Source organism: Heptranchias perlo, chromosome 27, assembly GCF_035084215.1.
Source record: "Heptranchias perlo isolate sHepPer1 chromosome 27, sHepPer1.hap1, whole genome shotgun sequence".
Lineage (NCBI taxonomy): Eukaryota > Metazoa > Chordata > Chondrichthyes > Hexanchiformes > Hexanchidae > Heptranchias > Heptranchias perlo.
The window spans coordinates 34,087,891-34,114,832 of NC_090351.1; the positions used below are offsets into that span (position 1 = coordinate 34,087,891).

Here is a 26,942-nt window from a genome sequence, read left to right on the forward strand (position 1 = left end):
TTGGATAGCTTTTTCAAAGGGTCAGCACAGGCATGATTGGCTGAATGGCCTCCTTCTGTGCTGTACCATCCTATGATTCTATGTAGTAGAGATTTGTAACTGAGTACAACTTCCAGCATGAAACCACAGTGTTGTTCTATTTGCGGGTAAAGAGTTCTCACAACGAGCAGGTTGACTGGGTACTGATGGTAGGTGATTATAGAAGAGCCCTAATAGTGCACGTGGAGCAAACTGTTGAACTGATGGGGCTGGAGATGCTGAACAACATGGAAACCTGCGATGTGGGTGGCTGTAGTAATGGTCATCGTAGAATTTAACAGCACAGAAGGAGGCCATTCGGCCCATCGTGCCTGTGCCTCATCCTGTACTCAGACTAGCAGACTCCAAATGTGTCAGATAACAGCAATGAGCGACTTGTTTCTGACTTTTTTAAACTACTGAGCCAAATTTCTCTATGATCATTGTGTCAGCTGTATGTATTTTACATATTAAATACCAGTAAATGAATCATTTAAATAAAGCAGTCACTGGCTGAATCAGGAAATTGCTCTGGCAGGGACATTGGTTTATTTTGGCCTCACATTCACCCTCCTGTACATTCTCCTCTTAACCAGTACAAAGGAAATGAAACCATTTGTCCACTAATCTCTGTATCTTTCTGAACTATTAGTCTGTGTCTCCCCCTGCAGCTGGAAGTCACTACAGCAGGGTTCCTGTTTTGCTTCTGTTTAACCTTCGCACTGCTGGAATTTAACCTGGAAAAAAAAGAATAATTGGTGTTATCCTTGAGGAATAATTGGGGCTATCGATGAAGGATAATATGGGGATATCAATGATAGCCCCATATTACCCTTCATTGATAGCCCCCTTGTTGTCCCTCATCAATAGCTTATCGCTCATTGAAGGATAATATGGGGCTATCAATGAAGAATAATAGAAGCAATCAATTAGGGAAAATGGGACTATTAGTGTGGAATATTGGAGAACTATCAATAAGGGATAATGGTGGTATTATTGAGAGATAATAGAGGTCATCAATGAAGGATAATAAGGGGCTATCAATGATGAATAATGGTTATCAGTAAGACATAATAAGGAATTATTCATGAGGTTAAAAGGGGTTATCAATGAGGAATAATGTGAGATTTAATGAAAGATAACGTGAGTTATTAATGGTTAATATTGTGGGGGAGGGAGGAGATGTTTATCATTTAAGGATATTTCAAGTTAGCAGTGAAGGACGATGGGAGCTATCAAGGAGGGTTAATCAATGACCTGTTAGTCTATTTTCTAACAGTGCTGGTTGTGGGATAAATGTTAGCGAGGACAGCTCCCCTGCTCTTGAGATCTTTAGAGTCCAACTGAGAAGGCATGTGGGGGCTATGAACGAGGGATAATGGGGAATATCAATTGGGCTGAATGAGTTATCAGTGAGGTATAATAAGGGTGAGAAGTTACCAGCGGGAAATAATGGGAGTTATCATTAAGGAATAATGGGGGATAATGAAGGAGGGAATTACTGATGAGAGGTACCAATTGGGGATAATAGCCTCAAATAGATGTTGTATGTTAATAACCATTTTGCATAAATGCAAATTATATCATTTATTTTTCTTTCACTGTTTCCTGCCCTCAATATATCTGTTATACAATCAGACAAATTTATGGCACAGAAGGAGGCCATTTGGCCCATCGTGTCTGTGCCGGCTGAAAGAGCTTTCCAGCCTAATTCCACTTTCCAGCTCTTGGTCCGCAGCCTTGTAGGTTACGGCACTTCAAGTGCATATCCAAGTACTTTTTAAATGCAATGAGGGTTTCTGCCTCTACCACCCTTTCAGGCAGTGAGTTCCAGACCCCCACCAGCCTCTGGGGAAATAATTTCTCCTCAGCTCCCCTCTAATCCTTCTACCAATTACTTTAAATCTATGCCCCCTGGTTATTGACCTCTCTGCTAAGGGCAATAGGTCCTTCCTATCCACTCTAATCCACTCATAATTTTATGCACCTCAATTAAATCTCCCCTCAGCCTCCTCTGTTCCAAAGAAAACAACCCAGCCTATCCAATCTTTCTGTATTGTGGTGACCAGAACTGTATGCAGTACTCTAGCTGTGGCCTAACTAGTGTTTCATGCAGTTCTAGCATAACCTCCCTGCTCTTGCCTTTATTAGCTGAGGCATAGAATACAAGTATCCCGTATGCCTTTTTAACCACCTTATCTTCAGGGATCTGTGGACATCTGTGCACTCCAAAGTCCCTCTGTTCGTCTACACCTCTCAGTATCCTCCCATTTATTGTGTGCTCCTTTGCTTTATTTGCCCTCCCCAAATGCACTACCTCACGCTTCTCCGGATTGGATTCCATTTGCCACTTTTCTGCCCACCTGACCAGTCCATTGATATCTTCCTGCAGTCTAAACATTCCTCCTGACTATCAAACACACGGCCAATTTTTGTATCATCTGCAAACTTCTAAATCATGCCCCCTACATTTAAGTCTAAATCATTGATTTATATACCACAAAAAGCAAGGGACCTAATACTGAGCCCTGAGGAACCCCACTTGAAACAGCCTTCCAGTCACAAATGTTAGTATCTATTAAGCAGCATCTGGGGATTATTTTCATAGAATGCAGTTTTCCATTCAATCTACCAACCCAATTGTAATAACATCAAAGTTTGATATGGTTTTAATCTGGTCATCCTGTTAAACAGTTGGTAAGTGCACACTCACAGCATGTTCCTGGTTGAAACTGAGCTTGGTTCATGCCTGCAACAACTTACGCAAGACAAGAGAATTTACTTGGCGTGATGAGATGGCACCGTATTAATGACACTGTGTTGAGAGTGCGTTGGCTGGGATTAGGGTGTGCATAGAGGCTTCTGACAATGATCACAGTGTGCTGAGATTCTTCTGGCACTAGGGAACAAAGTAGGGTGTTGATCAAATGTAAGATACTTGTAATAACTTTCACGTCCTAAGAATCAGAAGTGAGGAAAATAGACTTAAATTCTGAAAAAAAATATTTTTGGGGATCAAATTCCTTCTTTTAGTGCACTGGTTAATGTGTTCATGGTGACTTTCTGTCTCTGCTATTTTAATATTGCAGTTAATCCATTTGAAATATAAATGGTTAACAACTTTTGTGCTAAATAGCAGAAGATGAAGTTGATGCTAAAAATACTGCACACAGGGAATTAAACAGTCATATCTGGTTTTGAAATTTCTAACATTCTTAAAAAGCATGTTTTTCTGATCTAAAATCGATGTATGTCAACCCTAGAGGCCACTGGCCAGAATTGCAGTGTGGTAATCAGGATAATGAGGTGATTGAGTATGTGCGAGGTTTGTTTGCAGTGTGTTAACCAGGATTATGAGCATGTATGGGGCTAGATTGCAGTGTGCTAACCAGGATTTTGATGTGTTTGAGAATGATCAACATTATGGTGAGTTAAGAATCTTTTGGCAGGAATTATAACGTGATAAAATCATGTTGCCTAAACTTTCCAGTAAATCACCTCCCTCATTTAGTCACTAGAGGGGGCATGCACTGTATTTTAATGACAATTTACTGAAATCCTTTAACTCTACTGAATCTTATTAAATTTTCAGAGATGGAGTCATTATGTGGAGTATTATTTCATCATAGTAGATTGAAACACTGCTCTTTCTTAGCTAGCTAAATGATTAAAACAATTGTGTCCGATTTGCTCATAAAGATGAGGAAAGTTAACTCTGAGGAATGAACATTTTTTTCCACTTTTGCACCCTGTCATATCCATCACTCCCACTTCACCCATAACACAGGTTATATGGAGAGCAGCCCTCCCTCTGCGCTATCTAAGCAATGCCCCTTGATGGCGACCTCAAGCAACTACTGCTGCACACAATGGCATTTCCCATTGCCCCTTTGCAGCCATCTTTGTGCCATCTCTGTCTGAGGCTGCCAATTTAGTGGCATATTAGTCTCCATATTGAAACTTATAGGGCATGGGGGTCCCAGATCACCTGGGATAACTGACACCCAATGGCATGTCTCCCAACTGCGCTGCTTCATTGGCCTGTCTGGAGCGATGACATCAGAGCATTTGCCTGTGGAATCGGGGGTGGGGTGGTGGGAGGGGTGGCGATGAATTAACACCCACTAGACTGGGTGTAGGACCCTTGCAGTGGCAGAAACGGGAGGCGCTCAGCCTGTCAGTCTAGGGGGATTCAAAGGCACTCTGCCTTCTTCCTAGAACAATGCAGCCTTCCCGATCTTACAGAAAATCAAAAACATATCCATAATAATAAATAGCACCTTTCTTTAAATCAGAATGTGCAAAGCAGATAAAGTCTCTCTCATTTCCATTCTCCCTTTCCAGATGGACTGGTCAGTTGGTTCAAAAAACTGTCCTTTCATTCTTGGGACCTGGTTTCAAATCTGTCTAGGACTGAGTGGATGAAAGCCTCCCCATTCCCCTTCTAAGAATCTTAAGAGTGCATCTCACATTTCATTTATCAGAGAGGTTGAGACAGCTGCTGATAGTTTAGCACCAGTCGCCGTGAACTACAGTACAATAAAGGAGAGACATGTTATACAACAACAACTTGCACATATATAACACCTTTTAACCTAGTTTCTAAAGGCAGCTTCACAGAGGTGTAATCAAACAAAAATGGATGCTGGGCTAAAGAAGGAGGTATTAGGAGGGGTGACCAAAAGCTTGGTCATAGAGGTGGGTTTTAAGAAGGAACTTAAAAGAGAAGAGGGAGGAGGAGGGGTTTAGGGAAGGAATTCCAGAGCATTTGACCTGGACGGTTGAAGGCACGACCGCCAATGGTGGGGTGAAGGGCGGTGGGGGGAATGTACAAGAGGCCAGAGTCAGAGGAACAGAGAGTTCAGGGTGGGGGCGGGTTGTAGGATTGGCGAAAGTTACAAAACTAAAGAAGGTGGGGCCATGAAGAGATCTAAACACAATATTTGTCATTTTAAATTTGAGGTGTTGGAGGACAGAGAGTCAATGTAGGTCGGCAAAGATGTACTCTTCGTTTGAATGCTTCCATGGATTATGGAATATAACTGGCTGGTTTTGAATAACAATTATGAGGGATCATTTTCGATTTCTCACTCCTGGGGTAGGGTGGGGGAGGGGGAGCTCGACTGCTGCTAGCGCACTTGGGCACCAAGTGCACTTAATTTTCTAACCATTACTTTAAATAAAGGTAAAGGAAAGAACTCGCATTTCTATAGCGCCTTTCATGACCTCAGGATCTACAAACGCGCTTTACACCTAATGAGTTACTTTTGAAGTGTAGTCACTGATGTAGGAAATGTGGCAACCAATTTGTGCACAGCAAGTTCCCACAAACAGCAATGAGATAATGACCAGATGATCAGTTTCTATTGATTAACATGGTTGACAGATAAATATTGGCCAGGACACTGGGGAGATCTCCCCTGCTCTTCGAATAGTGCCATGGGATCTTTTACCTACACCTGAGAGGGCCTCGGTTTAACGTCTCATCCCAAAGACAGAATCCAACAGTGCAACACTCCCTCAGTACTATGCTGAAGTGTCCGCCTGGATTCCAAGCTCAAGTCACTGGAGTGGGACTTGAGCCAATGGCGAGAACATCACGTGCAGTGTGTGTCTGAATTTCCAAAATGTGTTCCTGGTGGACGAGACTTCCCATCATGAGTGCAAAGCTGGAAAATTACACCACAGCGTCAGATTAATATTCTTGAAGCTTTTCCCTGTGATTGTTTGTTTACCTGCGTCAGAAGATTAAGTAACCTGGAGGGGCACGCATGTTATTGCAGATCGGATCTGGTCTGTTTGATGGGCCAAGTGACCCTTTCTGATTGAGACAATGAGTGTTACAGCAGTCTAACGGGTGCCTTGCAGGCAACAAATAACTCAGTGAGAAGCTGTAGCAAGTGTTGCAACAAGCTTGTGGGAGAGGCAGCAGACAGCAAACATTATGGCAGGCTGGAGGGGCCCATTGCAGACAAGTATTCTAGCAGACTTGGAGGACCAGATGCAGAGACTTGAGTATTACAGAGACCTCTCGAAGGCAATGCAGACAGCAAGATTTAGAGATGGTTTCCAGTGGGTTATGCAATCGGTTTTATGACAAGTTTGAACAAGACAATGCAGATGGCGACCATTAAGCCAGGTTTGTAGGATCTAAGACAGATAAAGAATGTCACTGCAAGCATTATACACAGTTTATTGAAGATTATGCAGACAGAAAACATTGCAGAATAGTTGATGCAGGTAGCAAGCATCACAGCTGGGTTACAGGAGATGCTACACATACAGCACTGATGAAGCCTTGAAGACATGCAAACCGAGAGAGTCACAGCAAGCTAGAGTTATAATGAACTTATGGAGATAGTGTGGAGGGTAGGTGTAGTGGCAGATTTATAGGAAGAGGGAGCACAGACAGTTGAGTGTTACAGCAGGTTGGTAAGAAGTGATGCAAAAAGTGTTAGAGCCTTGAAAGGGAAGATGCCAGCAAGAAAATTTGTAACTTTTTTTGGTGTGGAAAGTGAAAAGAGGAATCATTGCAGCACATTTATTGAAAATTAAGTTTTACAGCTGGCTTGTAGGAGAAGATTACAACAGAAAGCATTACAGAAGTCTTGTTGGAGACGATGCTTGTAAAAAGCGTCATCATGAAGGTTGGCCAAAGTATATTCATATACATGTTTAACGAAATAATAATGGGTGCAAGTTTGGTATTCAGTTTCTGTCAACTTATTCGTCCCTTGAGATGTAATGAAATTATGTAATTTGCAATTGTTTTGGCTTAGGCCCATGTCCTGTTTTGTTTGGTCCAAGAGAGAAATCCGACTCCATTTGAAAACAGGAAACATCAATTGTTTCCTCAAAAACGTGATCTGCTGCCAAGAGTTAGGAACATAAGAAATTCCAGAGAGTATAGGCCCATTCTACTCAACCTCTCCTCATAGGACAACACTCTCATCCAGGAATTAATCTGGTGAACCTATGTTGCACTGCCTCTAAGGCAAGTATATCCTTCCTTAGATAAGGAGACCAAAACTGAATGCAGTACTCCAGGTGAGGTCTCACCAGAGCCCTGTATAATTGTAGTAAGACATCCTTACTCTTGTACTCCAACCCCCTTGCAATAAAGACCAACATGCCATTTGCTTTCCTAATTGCCTGCTGTACCTGCATGTTAACTTTCTGTGTTTTGTGTACAAGGACCCCCAAATCCCTCTGAACTCCAGCATTTAATAGTTTCTCACCATTTAAAAAAATATTCTGTTTTTCTATTCTTCCTACTGAAGTGAATAACCTCACATTTCCCCACATTATACTCCATCTGCCATCTTCTTGCCCACTTACTTAACCTGTCTATATCCCTTTGCAGAATCTTTGTGTCCTCGTCATAGCTTACTTTCCCACCGAGCTTTGTACCGTCAACAAACTTGGATACATTACACTCGGTCCCTTCATCCAAGTTATTAACATAGATTGTAAATAGCTGAGGCCCAAGCACTGATCCTTGCGGCACCCCACTAATTACAGCCTGCCAACCTGAAAATGACCCGTTTATCCCTACTCTCTGTTTTCAGTCCATTAACCAATCCCCTATCCATGCTAATATGTTACCCCCGACCCCATGAGCTCTTACCTTGCATAACAACCTCTTATATGGCACCTTATCGAATGCCTTTTGAAAATCTAAATATACTACATCCCCTGGTTCCCCTTCATCTACCCTGCTAGTTACATCCTCAAAAAACTAGTAAATTTGTCAAAAACGATTTCCCTTTCATAAAACCATGTTGACTCTGCCTAATCGTATTATGATGTTCTAAGTTACCACTTCCTTAATAATGGATTCCAGCATTTTCCTGACAACTGATGTCAGGCTAACTGGCCTGTAGTTCCCTGTTTTCTCTTTCCCTCCTTTCTTGAATAGCGGAGTTACATTTACTACCTTCCAATCTGCTGGGACTGTTCCAGAATCTAGGAAATTTTGGAAGATCATAACCAATGCAGCCATTATCTCTGCAGCCACCTCTTTTAGAACCCTCAGACGTAGGCCATATGGTTCAGGGGATTTATCGGCATTTAGTCCCATTAGTTTCTCAAGTACTTTTCTTTACTGATAATAATCACTTTCAGTTCCTCACTCTCATTAGGCCCATGGTTACCCACTATTTCTGGTGTGCTTTTTGTGTGTTCTACTGTGAAGACAGATACAAAATATTTGTTTAACGCATTTGCCATTTCCTTATTCCCAATTATAATTTCTCCTGTCTCAGCCTCTAAGGGACCAACGTTTACTTTTGCTACTCTCTTCCTTTTTACATACTTGTAGAACCAGCAAAGGACGACCAATTGTTTTGGTCATGGGATGTGCGCGTCGCTGGTGAGGCCGGCATTTATTGCCCATCCCTAATTGCCCTTGAGAAGGTGGCGGTGAGCCGCCGCCTTGAACCGCTGCAGTCCGTGTGGTGAAGGTTCTCCCACAGTGCTGTTAGGAGGGAATTCAAGGATTTTGACCCAGCGACGATGAAGGAATGGCGATATATTTCCAAGTCGGGTTGGTGTGTGACTTGGAGGGGAATGTGCGGGTGGTGGTGTTCCCGTGTACCTGCTGCTCTTGTCCTTCTAGGTGGTAGAGGTCACTGGTTTGGGAGGTGCTGTCGAAGAAGCCTTGGCGAGTTGCTGTAGTGCATCCTGTGCTGGTTTCTAAAACTGTCCGTTAGGAACCGTGGGCTGTTGTATTTCTGAATTCGTCCAGTTCTTAACAAGGCAACCTTTTTTTACCACCACAGGGGTGACATTACTTGTCTTGACTGCAGTGTGTTTCCCAGAAAGATGACATTACTTATTAATAATGTGCATTGAGGATGTGCTGGGTCACATGTCGTAAGTGAAGTTAGGGTTTGTATTATGTGTCAAACCGAGAACAACACCATACATCTAAAGGGCAGAATGTTGCAGTTTAGCAAAGAGAAACAGTGGCACTTCCTTTGGAGTCTATGGTTGAGTTGGCCAATTCTCTGTCCTCCCAGAACTGGCAAAGTGCCCGCTTGGCATGAGTGGGTGGCGCCACCACTGCCGACTTCCCGCCCATTCCAGGCAGAAGTCGAAGATTGTTCCCTATGTGTCTAGCGACCCCCTAGCATTTTTGTCTGACACAGCGTGAATTAGAGAGGCTTAGTGGCAGAAATTGATCATGGTTGCAGGCCAAGATTCAACAGCCATCAGGTAGGCTAGTCGAGGGAATGCAGTAATTCGTATCTCTCAAGTCTGACCACCAGTTATCACTTTTTGACTTTGATGGCTTTACACTTAGTCCTTCTTCACCTATCGCGTTTTTTGGTCTCATTTATGTCCTCTGATCCTAAATGAAGTCCTCATCCATTGCTTAGGATGGCTCCCAACAAGCTTGTTTCATCTTTTTTATTTCAAATACTTCTTTCCCCTTAATAACCAGAAACACTCTCAGGCCCAAGTGTTCTCTCATCCCCCCATCTGGAAAGAATCTTCCAGTACCTCTCATTCACTCATCGAAAGAATAAACTTGACATTGGATAGACAATCCCTCTCTCACTTCGAGCCTCCAACCTCTCTCTCCATCACAGCCTTTCCTGTATTTCTGTATTTTATTGATGTTACGATGATCATTCATCCCCTGAACTTCTCTTGTTTTTCCTCAGCTCCAACTACATCTCGCTGGCTCCTTTTCCTTCTTGTATCCTCGCCGTGTTGAAATTAAAATTCATTGCAGCATAACAGATTCTAATCCTCTCTTTCCCAAGACCTCAACACTGTGGGAGTAATTTTAAACCCCCAAGAACAGGTGGGTTGGGGGCGAGGGGGGGCAGGGCAGTCAAAATAGCAGATACTCGGAGCGGGACCGCATCCCGGCTCCAACTCGCCCACTTCTGGGTTTAACCCCGGCAGGTTTGTATGCGTGTGGACAACAGACACCAGGAAGTCCCGCCCCCACTTAAAGATGGTGGGCCAACACTTAAAGGAGCAATGTACCTCATTGAAATACCTGAGGTACTTAATATTTTGTGTAGTGGAAAACTTACTTACCTGTTTGTTTGGGTTTCCCATCGCTTCCGATTCATGTCGGGTGAAAGCAGGCGGGAAGGGCCAGATCCATGAGGTGAGTGCTTTTATAGCAATGCTCGTGGGCCCGGAGGAGCAGGAGTGCTTCATCCAGGCCAAACAAGCTCACCTGGCCGACAGGACCCCCGCAATCAGCCAACCCCCCCCCCACCGAAATCCCCAATGTCGTCGCTGGCTGGACCCTTCCGATATGGTCGCTGGCTGACCCCCACCACCCCGGATGTCGTCCACCTCCCTCCTCACCACCTCTCCGGTTTCTTTTTTGCAGTGCCGATGATCTCTCTCTCCCTCCCACCCCTATCTCTGATTTGCAGTTCCTTTCACTGCCCGTCACTTTGGCTGCCTGGCGCGTGGGGAACCCGGAAGCTCAAATACTCACTTTCAATTGAGTTGAGATCGCAGATTGCGATGCACTCAATTGGCTTCTGGGTTCCCCACGTGATTATCTGCGGACACGTGGGGTACCTGGCTCCAAGTGGAAAATCATGCCCGTTATCTCGCTGATTTCCCTTCCTCTACAGGCGCAGAAAACCCAAACTTGGGGGCACTGCTCGAAGATCGTAAAGAGTAGGAAAGAAAACAATTTCAATCAAAAAATAATCAAGAAACACCAAACTAGATCCTTAGTGAAGAGAGTTTAGTTATTTTCTATCCTGCTCCTACTAAGCCAGATTCTAAGATTCTATGATTCTATATATGGGCCAAGTGCAGGCAATTGGGACTAGCTTAGTGGTATAAACTGGGTGACATGGACATGTTGGGCCGAAGGGCCTGTTTCCATGTTGTAAACTTCTATGATTCTATGATTGAATCAAATTGCCTCCAATGAACCACATCATAAAATGTCATTAATACACAATAAAGAACCCCATCCAGTGAGACCCAAGTAAACCATCTTGTCTCAATCCCTGGCAATTGGCTTGTTTTGCTCATTTTCTGTGTGTGTGTTTTTACAATATTAGATTGCTGCTTAGACAGATTTAAATATTTTCTTGGAATATTTTTTTCCTGCTTTATGTGGATGTTTCATTAACAACAGCTTGCGGCAACAATAACCGCAATGAAACCTAATATATGTCTGGCTGCAAAAGTTGCTGAGGGCATAATATTTAGAACAACTGGGAGTGGTGTGACCTTTCATAGACTGAATCATTTGTGACTTCAGTCACTGTGGGATGAAAATATTAAGTGGTTTGGGAGAACTTTTTTATTTTTCCAAACATAGAAGGCATGAAGAATAAAAGTTACAACACCGAAGGAGGCCATTTGGCCCATTGTGCAGTGCAGGTGCTATCTCTTCAACTGGGTCTATTTACTGCAATCCATTTCCTGTATCCTCTTATATTTTTTATTTTTCAATTACTTACACAATTCCCTTTTCCATGATGTTATCGTCTCTGCCTCAATAACCCAAGTGATAAAGGATTCCATGTCCTAATAAGCCTCTGTGTGGAAAAATTACTTTGGACTTTCAACTTTGTTGTTCTTGTGATAATCCTGAGTTTGCGTTACTTTGTTACCAATTTTCCAACCAGTGGAAACAATCTTTACTATTAATCCTCTCAAATCCTTTCATATTTTTGAAAATCTCTATTAGAACCCCTTTAACTTTTTCTGTTCCACTGAAAAAGATTCTTTCTTTTCATTCCTGGTATCATCCTAGTGAATCTTCATTGTACTCATTCTATGGCTCTAATATCTTTCTTATTATGGGGTGCCCAAAACTAAATGCAGTACTCCATTTGTAACCTAACCAATGTCTTGTACAATATCAACATCACTTACTGCTTTTTATATTCAAGCTAATCTAAGTAAATCTATAGGAGCTATAGATAAAATTGAAAATCCCACTTGACTTTTATATCACCTTTTCCATCTGCATTCCCACCTTCTAAAAATTTGTGTAGGATTGGCTTGAATTCGTTTTGGCACTTAAACCTAATCGTTTATTTCCTTTTATATATGCAGTGTTGATTACAGTTTTTTTTTATTCATTCATGGAATGTGGGCATCGCTGGCAAGGCCAGCATTTATTGCCCATCCCTAATTGTCCTTGAGAAGGTGGTGGTGAGCCGTCTTCATGAACCGCTGCAGTCCGTGTGGTGAAGGTTCTCCCTCAGTGCTGTTAGGTCGGGAGTTCCAAGATTTTGGTCCAGCGACTATGAAGGAACGGCAATGTATTTCCAAGTCAGGATGGTGTGTGACTTGGAGGGGAACGTGCACTTAAATTGGAGGATACACTGTATAATAACAAAAGGAGTGTTATAGAATTTAATGCACAATGTGTTATTCTGCAGCCAAAGTGGAGCCGTGTTTTACGTAACCGGTCCTTTTGAGGCCCTAAAGTCTATTTGCTGTTGAGACTTACTTTTCCTAATTAAGAGCTAATTGCTGTTGCCGAGGGACATTTGTAGATTGGCAACTGCTCCCTTATGTGCAGGTCCATACATTTTTCATAGTGTGCATTTTCTTTTCCAGAATCCTTGAGACTTCATGAAATGAACAATCCGGTGTATTTCACAGAGGTCTCCCGCAGTCTCTGTCGAGCACGTCCATGAAATGTATCAGGTCCTCCAACTTCATGGAGCTTCGGGGGCTCGGCAAAACTAAAATGCACTCTCAGCACCATGTGCAGCCCTAACTACGTATCACTTAGTGGCTGAGAAGCTGAACGGGCTTCCGGGGAGCTATTTTCCATTAGTTGGTGAGTTGGTAACTAGAAGACAGCAATTTGGGATCATCACCAGAAAAACAAAAGGAGGGGTCGGGAGAAATTTTTTAAGCGGAGGGTTGTTAGGACATGGAATGTTCGAGCAGAAATAGTGGGGGAATAGCAGAATCCATAATAGCAAGAGCAGAGGAAAGGGATTAGGTGGAGAGCTCTTTCAAAGAGCCGGCACAGGCACGACAGGCCGAATGGCCTCCTTTGTTGCTGTAAAATTCTACACTTGGCAGGCTGTTGGGAGATGTGGCTTCACCTCCAATTTACACTCACTCTCTGTGAGGAAAGAACGTTGCCTCTGCTCAGCCTCCCTTACCCCGAATGCAGAGTTCAAATCTGACAGTCACCACATTGGAAATCATTGTCAGAAGCTCACAACACCAGCAGTTTACCTCTTTGTAGACTTTTTCAGTACCAAGGAAGAAATGAGACCAGTGTTAAGATGCTCTCATTTTTAAACAATTTTGTGAAATAAATTTGAAATGCACCTGGAAATTTCTTTTGCACCTAGTTAGATTTTCTGTTCCATAAAATGATCAAGTCAAGCGTCCAGCTCCTCTGTAGCTGGTTTCACAGTGTGACCCCAGGTCTTCCATAAATTCCTTCTCCTTATGACACAATCAGTCTAGTCTCTGTAAAACAGTTCAGTGGTGTCCCTATCCCCGCTCAATGGCCTAAATGATGTTCACATAGTCAGCCAGTGATCTCACTGGTGTCCACATCTCCAATGGCCTCAGTAACATTTATATCTCCATCCATTGCCTTCATGAGCATCACCAGCTTCTATAGCATTCATGTGTCGTACTAGCAGCTTTAGAAGAACCTATGTCGTGACAGAACTATAGAAATTTACAGCACAAAAGGAAGGCATTTGGCCCATCATGTCTATGCTGGCTCTTTCCTTGAGCAATCCAAAACCCACCAGCCTGCTCTCTCCCGATAGTCCTGTGTCCTTTTCTGCTTCAAATATTTATCCAATTTCTCTTTAAAAGATGCAGTCATCTCTGTCCCAACCACTCCCTGTGGCAATGCAGTCCATGCTCCAAAAACCCCCTCTGTAAATTTCTTCTACTCTTTCTGCTCATTCTCAGTGCTAATTTTATATTGATGATGACTCATCATCGAGTTCCCAGCCAGAAGAAATAGTCTTTCCCTATTCACTCTATCAAAACTCTTCATAATTTTTAAAAAATCTCTCTTAAATCTCCTCTTAGCTTTCTCTGCTCCACTGGAAATAGTCCCAGTATCTCAAGTTGCTCTTCATAACTAAAGTTTCCCATACTTGAAATCATCCTGGTAAATCTATGTTGTATACTTGTTGTGGCTTTGATGTCCTTTCTATAAGGGGCACCTAAAACAGCACTAATTCTGGCCTAACCAATGTTTTGTACAAACTTATCTTTACTTCTTTATTCTTGTTCTTTGTGCTCCTTTTATAAAATCCAAAATGCTGCTAGTCTTTCTTTTAATGGCTTTCTGTATCTGCACTCACACTTTAAGGGAATTATGTATTTGAATCCCTAGGTGTCTCTGTTCATTAACATCCCCCAACATCTTTTTATTGAGCCTATACTCCAAATACCTTGTTTTCTTCCCAAAGTGTATTACCTCACACACATTCACATGTAGAAAAACCTCAAGTCTCACTTTCAGCATTGTTTGTAAAACGGATACAAAAGATCTGTCAAATATATCCGCCATACCGTCATCCTCTGCAATTAGACTCTCCCCTTCATTCCTGAATGGTCATACCCTGGCAGTAACTTAGGAACATAGGAAAACTTAGGAGTAGGCCATTCAGCCCCTCGAGTCTGTTCCGCCATTCAATCAGATCATGGCTGATCTGTATCTTAACTCCATCTACAGAAGGGTCGGTAACCAAAGGACACAGATTTAAGGTGATCAGCAAAAGAGCCAGAGGTGACATGAGGAAACATTTTTTTACACTGCGAGTTGTAATGATCTGGAATGTACAGCCTGAATGGTTGGTGGAAGCAGATTCAATAGTAACTTTCAAAAGGGAATTAGATAAGTACTTGAAGGAAAAACATTTACAGGGCTATGGAGAAAGAGCAGGGGAATGAGACTAGTAGGATAGCTCTTTCAAAGAGCCGTGCAGGCATGATGGGCCAAATGGCCGCCTCCTGTGTTGTACCTACCATGATACCCACCTTGATTCTGTAACCCTTAATACCTTTTGCCTAACAAAAATCTATCAATCTCAGTTTTGAAATTTTCAGTTGACCTCGCCCCTACTGCTTTTTGGGGGGGACGAGAGTTCCAGATTTCCACTCCCCTTTGTGTGAAGAAAGTGCTTTCTGACGTCACCCCTGAACGGCCTAGCTCTAATCTTAAGGTTATGCCCCCTTGTTTTGGACTCTCCCACCCGAGGAAATAATTACTCTCTATCTATCCTATCACATCCTTTAATCATCTTAAACACCTCAATTAGATCACTCCTTAATCTTCTATATTCAAGGGAATGCAAGCCTAGTCTATGCAACCTGTCCTCATAATTTAATCCTTTTAGACCGGTACCATTCTGGTGAATCTGCACTGCACCCCCTCCAAGGCCAATGTATCCTTCCTGAGGTGCGGTGCCCAGAATTGAACACAATACTTCAGATGGAGTCTAGCCCGAGCTCTGTACAGCTGCAATATAACTTTCACTTCTTTGTATTCCAGCCCTCTTGAGATTTCAGCCAACATTCCATTAACCTTTTTAATTTTTTTTTTTGTATCTGTCCACTAGCTTTGTGATTTCTGTACTTGCACTCCCTAAATCTCTCTGCTATTCTTTTACTTTTTATATACTAATAAAAGCCGTTACAATTTCCTTTTATATTACCTGCTAGTCTTTTATCATATTCCCTTTTAGAACAGCTTACATTTATTTATATAGCGCCTTTAACCTAGAAATGATATTGCCTTTTAGCCCTTCTAATTTCCATTCCACCTTCCCACTACATTTTCTATATTCCTCATGATTATCTTTAGTATTGTTAGCCCAAACTTAAATCACTTCCCTTATAGATTTCAGTGTGCTTTTAATTTTTCTAATTATCTATAGAACTCCTGTGCATCTCTCTTTTGTCTGTGGAATGTATTTATTTTGTACTCACTCACTTATTTGACAATTTCCCATGGCCTCTGTCAACCTATTTGTTGACTTTTCTATTTTATCTCTGAAGATCCTATTTTATCTCTGAAATTTGCCTTATCCTTGAATCTTCATTATCCTTTTCTATTTTTACTTTGAACTTAACGATGTGATTACTGTTTCCCAATAGTTTTCCTGCTCTCACATCAGTTATTTACTTCATTTTCTAGAATTAAATCAAGAAATGCTTCTTTTCTTGTTGGACTAGAAACATACTGATCAAGAAAGTAAAAAGAAAAAAGACTTGCATTTATATAGCGCCGTTCATGACCTCAGGACATCCCAAAGCACTTTACAGCCAATGAAGTACTTTTGAAGTGTAGTCACTGTTGTAATGTTGGAAATGCAGCAACCAATTTGCACACAGCAAGGTCCCACAAACAGCAATGTGATAATGACCAGATCATCTGTTTTAAGTGGTGGTTTAGGGGTAAAAGTTAGCCAGGGATCCTTCACGCCCACCTGAGAGGGCAGATGGAGCCTCAGTTTGACGTCTCATTCCAAAAGACGTCACCTCTCACAGTGCAGCACTCCTTCAGTATTACACTGGAGTGGCAGCCTGGATTATGTGCTCAAGTCTGTTGTGTAGGGCTTGAACCTACAACCTTCTAACTCAGAGGTGAGAGTGCTACCACTGAGTCACTGCCGACACCCTAGTAGTTCTGGATACATTGTAAAAAGGCTCTCCACCTTGACCACGTGCATTATTTTATCCCAGCCCAGCTTCGGTAGTTAAGCATTATTGACCTGTTGATCTGATTTATCTCTCTGAACTATCTCATGAAATGCACATGAAGAATTGTACCATTTCCGTTCCTATTTCTTAACTATCCATTTGGCATCTGTCTTAACATAACCTCCTAGGACATCCATCATCCTAAAGAATTCTCTATCTCTTGGAACATAGGTACAGGAGTAGGCCATTCAGCCCCTCGAGCCCGCTCCGCCATTTGATAAGATCATGGCTGATCTGTGATCTAACTCCATATACCTGCCTTTGGCCCATATCCCTTAATACCTCTGGTTGGCAAAAAGCTATCTATCTCAGATTTAAAATTAGCAATTGAGCTAGCATCAATTGCCATTAAATTCTATTCTATTGGAATCCCTAGGTTTTATTATTAAGCAGCACTGCAACTTGAACCTGTTGTTTGGTTGGAAGTCAAGCACTCGGGTATTTCAACTGAAATACCAATGACTGCAGTGACATTGTTTCATTGTCTTTGCTTCAGTATATTATGGGTGGATCACTATTTGCCCTCAATCCACGTCTGTACAGTGCAGCAGTCTCAACTGAAAAAGAAAAGGCTGCACAACATAGGGGCACCTGGTGGGAGTAACAGGAGGTTGTGTAAGAGTGAGGTGCCATGGGGTTTGCACTGGGTCAGTACTGCTGGGACCTGGGTATAAATCCAGTCCAGGTTAATGAGAAGAGTGAGTCCTGTTTCTGAGCTATAAGGGTCCTAAGTGAAATTAGTTTGGTCAGTCTCAACCCAGTTTCCATAAAGTTGGACCCACAGCAGGTAAGTGCCCACAATTTGGCATTAAGCTGGCTGGGTTGCAGAGGGAGGTGGAATCATGCATGCCAGTGCAGTAGTGGGTGCTTTTATGAAAATGGCTTTGAGTTTGATTTTGTATCATGCTGTGCTTTACCTTCTCTGGGAGAGCTTGATACTCCTTTCCCCAGTAGTGACATTCTTCACATTGATGAGCATAAATAGTCAAGAGGGATAAAAAAAACAGAAGAATGAGATGTCAATGTATGCTTATTAACTCTACCATATAAAAAGTGCAATCTTCAGACCCTTTCGTGTGCGACAGAGCAGCAAGATATCAGAACGAGCAGGTCTGGTGCGCACAAGAGACATTCAAGACAGTGTGCTATGTTTAAGGACATATGTACTTCCAGTTGTGCCAACAAACACACCAGAGGCTATATTCTCAAAAAAAGATTTAAATGTCCCTTATTGGCAGATTGAAATGATAGCTCAGCAAGATTTCTCCTGTGGTTACAGTACGTAATTGGTGGGAATACTAGAACACCACTCAATGATGACACACCCGTAATAATGCTGTTTCCACACTTAAGCTGCTAAATTACCAACTAACCAGTACAACTGACAGATAATGAGATAATCCAGTCATTGAGTTTACAATACCTGAACGTAATAGCTCCATGAAGGTGGAGAAAAAGCACATTTCCCTGCAAGGTCCTGCATCACTGGCACGACCACCGATAGAAGTATATTTGGAACACTGAGTTCTGTTTGAGGCTTGTATTACAAGGGGTAGAGCAGCAGAGCAAAGCTTGTTTATGAATTCAGCTACAGTATCAAACTATCCCATTAGTGAGCTTTTAGTGTTTTAGAACCGTAATCTATTCACTGATGCTCCTGTTTGTAATGGACTCCAATAAAAAGAAAAAAAAACACTTGCATTTAAATAGCATCTTTTATGACCTCAGGACGTCCCAAAGCGCTTTACAACCAATTAAGTGCTTTTGAAGTGTAGTCACTGTTGTAATGTAGGAAACGCAGCAGCTAATTTGCGCACAGCAAGATCCCACAAGCAGCAAAGTGATAATGACCAGATAATCTGTTTTAGTGATGTCGGTTGAGGGATAAATATTGGCCTGCTCTTCTTCGAAATAGTACCATGGGAACTTTTACGTCCATCTGAGAGGGTAGATGGGGCCTCGATTTTAACATCTCATCCGAAAGACAGCACCTCCAACAGTGCAGCACTCCCTCCGGTACTGCACTGAAGTGCCAGCCTAGATTTTGTGCTCAAGTCCGTGGAGTAGGAAATGAACCCACAACCTTCTGACTGAGAAGTGAGAGTTCTACCACTGAGCCACAGCTGACACCTACACAAAGCATCAGTGGTTGACTTTGTTTCAATAAATGTCATTTATGATAAGCTGTGTTCCAGTTTCTGTGTTCAGACAGAAATATATAATGAGTGTTAAATGTTAGAATGTAGTCAGTTTGTAAGAATTATCACTTAGTTTAAAGTTCAGTATTTTGTTTAGCTCAGTCTAGAGGTAGGTGCTATGAAAGAGTACCACAGATGCACTTTCTTGTATTAATATACCTTCTTCAAATCTTAATTGCTTCCTTGTCCGGGACTCAGAAGTGAGGTTAATTGTGCCTTTTAATAACACAGCAAATTATCGGAGTAAATGAGTTCATCAAACAGCATTGCAACCAGTGGCGGTCACTATTGCTTTGCCAAAGATGTTTTAAATTTAGCTGGTATGATGTCTATTTAAACCAAATTTCATCTGTTACTTTTGTCCATTTGTCCCTTGAACTAATAAATGAGCTGAAGTATACGGTTCTTAGTGTACAACGAATGGCTCCGATTTATAGTCAATAGTCAGATATGTCCTTTTTTTAATGGCAATAAAGATAAGCACATCAATGTGTAAAAATTCTGAGCACTGGCCTTTGTTGCATATATGCTGTATTGCAAAATTATGTACAAGAAACTCTTTACAATCAATCTGTACAAACAAACTTTGGCCATAAAGCTGTTGCCAAGATGACAACTGTGATTTTTTTTTTAACAGGAGGTTGTTGCCAGAGGCAACATGGATTTACAATTAAGGTCCGCAATACATTTATAAAATGATGTGATCTAAAAGATTCAAATAAATTTGTATGATAACTTTTAAAAGTGCAGATTTTATTGCATTTGCTGCCCTCCTCAGCTCCCCTCTGCACCCCTCCCCCCCCCCCCCCCCCCCAGGCTCCTGCTAAAAGATTCATCCGTGCCGTGCCGTAAATTCAACATCCACGTGCAAGGGGAGACCCGCACAGTCTGCTGCCCGGCAGCAGCAACGCGGGAAGGGTTAAACTGGCCAGAAGAGGCCCAGGTAAGTTGTGGAGCAGGAATGCTCCCACCCATCAGGCCCCTCAAGGAGACCTTGGGCCTCCCTGGCATTTCCCCCAATCTTCGGGGGAACCCCAGCCCCAGCATTCCCCCCCCCCCCCAATCTTTGGGGAATCCCCCTCATCTTTGGGGAATCCCCAGCCTTGGCATTTCCCCCCAGCCCTGGCATTTCCCCCCCCCCCCCCCAACCCATCTTTGGGGAATCCCCAGCCCCAACATTCCACCCCCCCCCCAATCTTTGGGGAATCCCCGGCCTCTGCATTTCTTTGGGGAATGCACACCACCAGCTTGCCCCGATTTGATGATGAAAAAGAAGCCTGGCCGCCTCCAACCACTGACTGCCATCAATGTAAGATGGTTGGCAGGTCAAACATCTTACATTAAATATAATAAATACGCCACAAATGTTAAGGTAGTAAATCTGGCCGGCTGTCGGGCGGGACTCTGCAGAGTTTTATTTTCGACCAGGCTCCCTCGCACCCTCCCCACTGATATCGAGGTCAGTGTGTTTAAAGGGGCAGCGTCTTCATTAAATAAAAAATTTTTAGAGCAAACCGAGCCATTTTTGTCACCATGACATTATGTATAAATGATCTAATGATCTGTTTGGATGCAAAAAAAAATGAGCAAAAGGCTTTCCAAACAGATTTCGTGACGATAGTGCCTTTTTTAAAATGACAGTATAGGTTGTATAAAAAGGATAAAAAAAAGAATTGAACAGGGTGTGTTTGCACATGTGTTGCAGTATTATCACCCACCCAGTTTCGGACTAGACAATCTGGTTTTTAAGTATCTGGAAAGTTAAATAGACACCAAAAGTCCAGATTTCCTTAACTAAGCACTCCCTTTTCACCTCTGTACCTTTTTTAAAATGTGGAGACTTCAGCATAAGGTGCCCAAAGAACTTTCATCAACAGAAAAATATATAAGAGCTTGAGCCATGACCCTACCTCCTGCCCAACCTCATAATATCCTGCTTCCTGTTCAGTTTTAGATTTGGCAAGAGCCGCCAATCCTACATGCAAGAATGAAAGCACACTAAATTGATAGCCACAAGGGTTTCGCAAAGCAGCAATCAACTTTGATTTGCCCTTTCCCCAACAGGTCAACTTAAACTGCATTGCAAAGCTAACTGCATCTTCCCCGCACTGAGACCGAGGGGAAAATTTTATCCCCACGAACAGGTGGGGTTGGGAGCACTTTATTCAAGGCTGAGATAGGTGGATTTTTGGACTCTAGAGGAATCGAGGGATATGGGTATTGGGCAGGAAAGTGGAGTTGCGGTTGAAGATTAGCCATGATCTGATTGAATGGCGGAGCAGGCTCGAGGGGCCCTATGTCCTACTCCTGCCCCTATATCTTATGTTCTTAGGTGGGAAGGTAAAAATTGTTTTAAAAAAAAATCCAAAACCCACCTCCAACCCACCCACTTCCGGTTTTCACGGGAGGCGAGTCGAGGGGCAGGCGACCAACCCACTCTTAGGAGGCAGGTCGGTCTGTGAAAGCTTTTAAAGAGGCTGCGGGTCTCCATTTTGACAGCTTTTTTTATTTTTAACCTCCTGCGGGCCAAGATTCCTGGGCCTTCTGCTTCATGCCATGTGAGAGGAGGTAAGAAGGCCCATCGCGGCAGGTAAGTGCCTTTATTGCACTGCTTCTGGGCCAGGAGAAGCAGCCGTGTTTTCTCCAGGCCCGACAAGCTCACCTGCCGCGATCCCACGCACACGATCGATCGATCGACTGACTGACCCCCACCCCCCTATGATCTCTGACCCCCCCCCCCGATGACCCCTGACCCCAATGACCGACCCCCCAACCATGTAAGACTTACCCGCCTGTCAAACTGGCTGGCCTGTTGGGAGGGAAATCTACAAAAAAAAAATGAAAGACATCCTTAGGTCAAAATGGTAAGGACGTACTGGACACCCGTACTTCCTGGTTTCCCGTCAGGAATTACACAACCCCCCACACCAACCCCTCTCCCTGGCTCCTGGTTAAAATTTACCGCCTGGAATCTGAATGTATCTTAAAAATAGAAAAATATAAACCTTACTACCTGTTACTAGAAACGACCTTACACCTGTTTCGAATTGAGGGCAAACCTGGCAAGGCTTTATCTCTCAACAGCGTTCATTTAATTCGTCCTCAGATAACAGCAGGATTCACTTCACTACAGCTCTCCATTCTGACAAAGAGTAGTTTTTTATTTTAGACCCACTTGGAGCAAAATTAACATTTGTTGGATCTACTTGAGTGCTGCTCATTGGCAAGGATTCACTTTAAAAGCGATACACAGAAGAAAAAAATAGAACTAATGAAATAAAGGGAACAAAAGACTGGGTGTGTGAAGACCGTGCTACTGAATGGTATAGTTAGTTCTAGTGGAGTCTTCATTTTACACCATAATGGAGTGCATCCCTTTTGTGAATAGAAATTGGTGGATAATCAAGAGTCTGAAACTTGATCTAACACATGAGGTACTCTCGGTATAGGAATGAAGTCGATTCACAATACAAACAACATGATTTTTCTTGAGCTGTGGAGTTCATTGCTGTCAGACTGGAGGAGATCGCTGTTAGTCAGCTGTGCAATGAAGTGACATCTTGTGAAAAATGCCCTGAGTAAATTTCTGATGGATAATCGGGAAGCTGGATAATGGAGACTTCGCCGGAAACGTCAAGCGTGATGATAGGGTGGCCTGTACAAGGTGCACCCCTCATTCATCGGACATGGAAACACTCTGTGGAGCTGGTGTTGACAGTCACCAGACAGGTTGGTTTTCAGCAGAAATATTTCAGCTTAATTGTTGCACATAGGTAAAAATAGTGAAAAAATTTCAATTGGGGAAATGCTAGCCGCATTACACAAATAAAAACCCCAACTCCCACCTTGGCTCTTAGGGAATGAATACTGACCTCCTGTGAATGGGTGTAACTCTACTCATTGCTACCACAATGTGGAATGTTTAAAGTTGTTTTCACTACTGTCCCCTTGTCGAATAGGCACGGCTCAGTTTGTTGCTGCTGTCTAGTCGGAGTACAACTTCTCCCACTGACCCTCGGTACACAAACACAGTGTCACTACGTGCTGAGGTTCTACCTGTCCCCAGTGTTGAGAAGGATGGGCCTGGCCACGCTGCCACGGAACACTCCGTCCAGTTGGACCGTTCCGCCCCACCTGTCCTTCGTGGAAAAGTTTGTGCAGAAAAACACCTTTGACCACAAGGCGATCAGCAAGTGGTCCGCACGTTAACGTCCTCGCGACCCTGAGGGAAAAGGAGATGGTGGATCCTGTCGGTTGGTTCCCCGAGCAGACTGTCAATGTCGTTTGGCAGAACGCCTCATCGCCAGAGCTTTCAAACAAGCACCAAGACCTAGCTTGGCTGGTGGTGAGAAGGGCCCTTCCCGTCAGATCCTTCATGCACTCCCGGACTCTCAGCGCCACCGCGCACTGTCCCCGAGGAGGCTGCGGTGGAGACTAGACTGTCACCCATCTCCTTCTGGAATGTGCCTTTGCAAAGAAGGTCTGGAGAGAGATACAGTGGTATCTGTCCAGGTTCATCCCGAGCAGTTCCGTAACACAGGATTCTGTGCTATACGGGCTGTTCCCGGGGACGCACACTGAGACAGACATCAACTGCTGCTGGAAGCCCATCAACTCTGTGAAAGACGCTCTTCGGTCTGCCCGAAACTTGCTGGTCTTCCAGTGCGAGGAGCTGTCCTTGACCGAGTGTTGCAGACTGGCACATTCCAAGGTCCAGGACTACGTGCTCAGGGACGCACTGAGGATGGGTGCAGTCGCTGCAAAGGCTCTGTGGGGAAAGGCAACTGTTTAGAGCCTTCCCGCCATTGTATACCGAGGGGCTGCAAATCAGGGAAAAACCCCCTCGGGCATAATGTAAAACTCAAATTGATGTAATGTACCCGTAATAAATCTGTAATGAATCACCTGTATTGATTGTGATGCAACTCGCCAAGGCTTCTTCGACAGCACCTCCCAAACCCGCGACCTCTACCACCTAGAAGGACAAGAGCAGCAGGCACATGGGAACAACACCACCTGCACGTTCCCCTCCAAGTCACACACCATCCCGACTTGGAAATATATCGCCGTTCCTTCATTGTCACTGGGTCAAAATCCTGGAACTCCCTTCCTAACAGCACTGTGGGAGAACCGTCACCACACGGACTGCAGCGGTTCAAGAAGGCGGCTCACCACCACCTTCTCGAGGGCAATTAGGGATGGGCAATAAATGCTGGCCTCGCCAGCGACGCCCACATCCAGTGAACGAATAAAAAAAAATGAGGCACCCTAGAGTGTCATGAACTGTAATTATGTCCAATGTGTTTCATTGAACTGTACTTGATGTAACCTGCAAATTGCATAATCTATATTGTATACGTTTGGAATGTGATATGACAACTGTATTGTATGTACTGCTGCAAATTTTATGAATAAAGTATATTTTTTGAAAAAAAAGTACAACTTCTCCCACTGTAGCCCCCTTGTGGGAGGGGTGAGGCTCTCCTATTTGCAACGGCATTGTCAACTGGCTCCATCTCTGCATGTTGCTGCCATCCCATGAGTTGCGTGGGTGGTAGCAGGGCTCTCAGGTGGGGAGGATGTACCAGCACCAACTCCATCACAAATGCCCAGACTCTCAGAGGATTGCGAATCTTTGGAATCCTCTACCCCAGAGGGCTGTGGATGCTCAGTCGTTGAGGATATTCAAGATTGAGATCAATAGATTTTTGGACACTAAGGGAATCAAGGGATATGAGGATCGGGCAGGAAAGTGGAGTTGAGCTAGAAGATCAGCCATGATCTGATTGAATGGTGGAGCAGGCTCGAGGGGCCGTATGGCCTACATCTGCTCTTATTTATTTCTTATGTTCAAACAGTGGTGAAACCTCAATCATTCCTGACTTGAATGTTCTGGTTTTTGAGCCTTCAACAGAGAGATCAATGAAACTGAAGTCAGTGCGTCAGGAGTGAAAGATTCTCTTTTGCCAGGTTAGGAAAACTATCCCCCCACTATCTTTCATGCTATCAATCAGCCAGTTGTTTACTAGCAGGATTTCCTGCTTTTTGCTGAAATTGTTGATGACATGAGGCTGGCTCGTGTTGACTCTGAACTGGAGTGAGGTTATCGGGCTTCAGCCTCATGTCTGCCTCTGACTGATAAACTACAAGAGGTCTCTTGTAACCTCATTATGATACAACTGCTACTTATCAATTGCGTTCTGCTTGAATTTCAAATGCTTCTCCTGACTCAAATAATCTACTAAAGGAAAACGTGACTCATTAAGACATGTTTAAACAACTCAGAGAAATTGGAACTCTTCCGTGTTCAACCCATGAAGGAATGCATTGATCTTTACAACGGCATTGGGCATAAAGGGACTTATTTATCTGTTGAACAAGTTGCAGCAGTCCAAAAATAACTCATTGTGTAAAACACTCTGCGATGTTGCATTACGATAAAGCATAATATCAATATAAACATTTATTTCTTTTCACTTTTATTTTTAATGGGGGGGGGGGGTGAGAAGGAGGAGAATTCAATTTCTCAAATTTTTGCTCGACTCCACAATTGGCGCAGAATAACTTTGATCACCAAACACCACCTTGATCCTAATGTCCCCATGCTTATCTTTTTCCACCAAGGGTCCTATCTTCCATACTTGTATCTCATGCAATAAAATATTCCAAGGCACTTCGCAAAAGGAGAAATGGATGCCGTGCGGTAAGAAGAGTTAGGAGGGACGATCAAAAGTATGGTTGAAAAGATTGGTTTTGAGGAGGCTTTTAAAAACCCAAGAGAGAAGTCGTAAGGGGGAGGGAGTTCCGGAGATTACGGCTCAGGTGGTTATAGACTCTGAAACCTGTCAGGACGAAAGGAAGAGGGATACAGAGGAGGATTCCTAGAAGTAAAGGGAATTAGGGGTTACGGGGAGCGGGCAGGAAATTGGACATGAATTTAGATTTGAGGTTAGGATCAGATCAGCCATGATCATATTGAATGGCGGAGCAGGCTCGAGGGGCCGATTGGCCTACTCCTGCTCCTATTTCTTATGCTCTAGGATAGAGTCAGAGTACTAAAGGGATATGACTGGGACACAGGGCTGGAGGAGTCACAGAGATGGGGAAAGGTAAGGCCATGGGTGAATTTCTAAAGAGCGATGAGGATTTTGAACTTGGTGTACTGGGGAACAGGGAGCCAATGGAATAAAAACAGAAAATGCTGGAAACACTCAGCAGGTCAGGCAGCATCTATGGAGAGAGAAACAGCGTTAATGTTTCAGGTCAATGAGCTTTCACCAGAACAGGGAGCCAATGGAGGTTATAGAGTCATAGAGTTATACAGCACGGATAGAGGCCCTTCGGCCCATCGTGTCTGCGCCGGCCATCAAGCCCTGTCTACTCTAATCCCATATTCCAGCATTTGGTCCGTAGCCTTGTATGCTATGGCATTTCAAGTGCTCATCCAAATGCTTCTTGAATGTTGTGAGGGTTCCTGCCTCCACAACCCTTTCAGGCAGTGAGTTCCAGACTCCAACCACCCTCTGGGTGAAAAAGTTCTTTCTCAAATCCCCTCTAAACCTCCCGCCTTTTACCTTGAATCTATGTCCCCTTGTTATAGAACCCTCAACTAAGGGAAAAAGCTCCTTAGTATCCATCCTTTCTGTGCCCCTCATAATTTTGTACACCTCAATCATATCCCCCCTCAGCCTCCTCTGCTCCAAGGAAAACAAACCCAATCTTCCCAGTCTCTCTTCATAGCTGAAGCGCTCCAGCCCTGGTAACATCCTGGTGAATCTCCTCTGCACCCTCTCCAAAGCGATCACATCCTTCCTGTAGTGTGGCGACCAGAACTGCACACACTACTCCAGCTGTGGCCTAACCAGTGTTTTATACAGCAAGGACAGGGATGATTAATGTGTGAGACGTCATATAGTGGCACAGAGTTAGATGAGTTTGAGCTTGTGAAGTATGGAGCTCGACGCTAGTGAGGAGGACGTTGGAGAAATCAAATCTGGTGGTAACAAAAATTTGGACAGA

General features: G+C 43.4%; 1 long non-coding RNA gene across 1 annotated transcript; it reads right to left on the reverse strand.

Moving 5' to 3' along the window:
* Positions 1 to 557: 557 nt before the first annotated feature.
* LOC137344572 (uncharacterized) lies at positions 558 to 24,054 on the reverse strand. Its single transcript, XR_010968390.1, has 3 exons — positions 23,829 to 24,054; positions 17,643 to 17,686; positions 558 to 755 (listed from the first exon to the last, which is right to left on the reverse strand). It is a non-coding gene; the product is annotated as an uncharacterized lncRNA (long non-coding RNA).
* Positions 24,055 to 26,942: the final 2,888 nt, after the last annotated feature.